The following is a 2,420-nucleotide window of genomic DNA, read 5'->3' as shown; positions in this document are numbered from 1 at the left end:
TGGGATCTATTCTATGAACCACAGACAGTGTTTCCTATTTCGACACCTGCACAAAAGAGAAAAGAGGCAGCACCGAAATGAAATCAAACCCCACAGCTCTCCATCGCCCCAGCAGCAGCATCTGGGATGTGGGGGGTCCAAGTGAGGACATGGACTGTCTCATAGCACACCAGTTTCCAACATTAGGATCCAAAGATCGGAGCCTAAAAAGCAGGGGAAGACAAAGGGCTTGGGATGAGAGTCTTGTGCACTCAGGGAAAAACCTCTGAACAGACTCGTGTGAGCTGAGAGTGTGTTTGACTCCCAGTGTCACACACATTCTACCAGCAGCTAAAATAAGAAACTATTAGCAAGGCTGCCAGAACTGGGGAAGGGAATGAACAGGGAGTGAGGGGCGGCTTCCAGGAGCTGCTCGGGGGTGGGAACAGCTCGGGAGTGAGGAGCAGCTCCAAACACATGGCTCTGGTGCTCAGCCCAGGGGACCTCACTGCCCCGGGGGCTCAGCTCGCTTAAGCTGGCAGTGAAGGTCACTGCAGAGCACTAAAGCTCAGCCTGGCTCAGGACCAGCCCTCTGGGAGGGAAGGCTACAGACTGTCTCGTTCTAATTTAGGTGCTGGGGGTTTGTTATCCTTTTTATCTGCCTCTGGAATTTTCTCCCTTTAACAGAAAGGCGTTTGTTAAATCATTTGGTTCTTTTTTGGGAAAATGGGGAAATCCATTCACTGGACACTGGAAAATTAGGAACACTTCTGCCAAGTTTTGGGGTCAGTGCATGGAAACTCAGGCCTCATTAAGAGAGATCACAGCCTAAAGAAAAGCCTCACAAGGATCATCCACTGCCCAGACTTGTCATTGGCTTCTCTACCCCATCAGTCCGTGTTTCACCTCATTGTTTTTCCACATCTGAAGAACTGCACAAGAAGAAATACATAATTTTTTTCTTCCCCAGAGTCACAAGACTTGGTCCCACAGCCCTGGAAAAGGAACATCAGAGTACGCACGATATCCAACAGAAAGAACAGGCTCTGGAATTGTCCCTTTTTTTAATCCCATTCACCTGCAAATAGAAGAATTGGTGAAGATGGTAAGATGGGAACTTATCTGGCATTTTCAGAGAGACCTTCCCTGGATGCTCATGGACTCCTGTGACCAAAAACATGCTCCACAGCTGCATTCCAAAGTGGATGACAGACAATTTCATCCTTGCTGAAGTGTTTTGAGATTGCTGACACCTGGCATGTGAGAAACTGTCTGCACCAGTCTCAAAGATAAATCCCTACCCCCTTGCACATCCCAAGTAATCAAAGCTTTGGATAATCTTTCCCTCCCCCACTGGGGTATTTTGGTCCCCAGCTGGTGGTTTGTCTCCAGCCAAGGCTGGTGGGGCAGCCTGGAAGCCCTGTGGTGGTGACAGAAGGCAGTGCCTGAGCACCTGCTGCTCTTATTCCAGTTCCTGCTGGCAGGGAGATGATGGTGAAACAGCCCCTGGGAGAAAATTGGGGGCAACCAACAACATCCCACAGCAGAGGGGCATCCCTTCTCTTCCCTTCTCTTCCCTTCCACCATCCCACTGCCTCAGGGACCCCTGAGAGCTAAAGTGAGCACGAGTTTATCACTTTTCCCAGCCCATCTCCTGTGTCTTCACTGCTGTGGTGCCACAGAACCAAAGCCTTCCTGAAGAGGGATTCACACCCTCAAACTCATGCTCTTCAAGGCCTTCACTGCCTGAGGGGGAAGGTGCTATCCAGAGGAGTCAGGAGGGCTCCTGGCACCAGTGACAGGTGGTGACAAAAACTCACTTTGATCCAGTTGGAGAAGGAGCACTTGAATCCTGCTGCAGAAGGGCTGTGGAAGGGCTCCAGAGACTCCCAGCATGAGCAGTTTTATTGTCTCTCCTCTCTGGCAGCAGCAATTCTTCCATATCTCACGGGCCTGACAATCCCAGCAGGGCTCCCTGTGGGCCTTGCCCAGGGGTGAAACCCCCCTGGCCCAGCCTGGCACCTCCCCTGGGCAAAGGGTGTGCCACAGACCCGGGCCATGGCAGTGCCCCTCTGACCCAAGGTGGCTCTGGAGGGAAGGCAGTGCTGCAACCACCTGAACCAGGGCTCCCACGTGCATTTGAGGTTCCCTTCCAAAGGGCAGGGAAGAGAAAGGTCAGGAAGAGGTTCCCTGGTCCCTGAGGAAGCTGAAGATGCTAAACTCAAGGCCAGAAGCAGAGGGGGGACATGTCCCAGATTTCATCAGCTCCACAGAACTGCTTTGCTCACGAGCTGCAAGCAAGGCAGGGCACTTTAAAAAAAAAATCCATGGCAACATGGATGGGATGAGAAAGGAAATCCTCATTTTCATGGAGAATGGCGGGGGAAAAAGGATAATATGATAAGAAAGCATGTATTCAAACACAAACACCACTTTCAGAA

The 2,420-nt window shown here is 51.2% G+C and overlaps 1 non-coding gene across 1 annotated transcript; it reads right to left on the bottom strand.

Annotated features, from left to right (window-relative positions):
• Positions 1–863: 863 nt before the first annotated feature.
• Positions 864–953, bottom strand: LOC113986945. Its single transcript, XR_003540322.1, has one exon. It is a non-coding gene; the product is annotated as a small nucleolar RNA Z159/U59 (small nucleolar RNA).
• Between the last annotated feature and the right edge of the window lie 1,467 nt (positions 954–2,420).

Source organism: Pipra filicauda, unplaced genomic scaffold, assembly GCF_003945595.2.
Source record: "Pipra filicauda isolate LSUMZ 115617 unplaced genomic scaffold, ASM394559v2 scaffold464_size512166_pilon, whole genome shotgun sequence".
NCBI classification, from domain to species: Eukaryota; Metazoa; Chordata; class Aves; order Passeriformes; family Pipridae; genus Pipra; species Pipra filicauda.
Note: the sequence above shows the minus strand (reverse complement) of the source record. Positions and strands in the feature narration are given on the sequence as shown.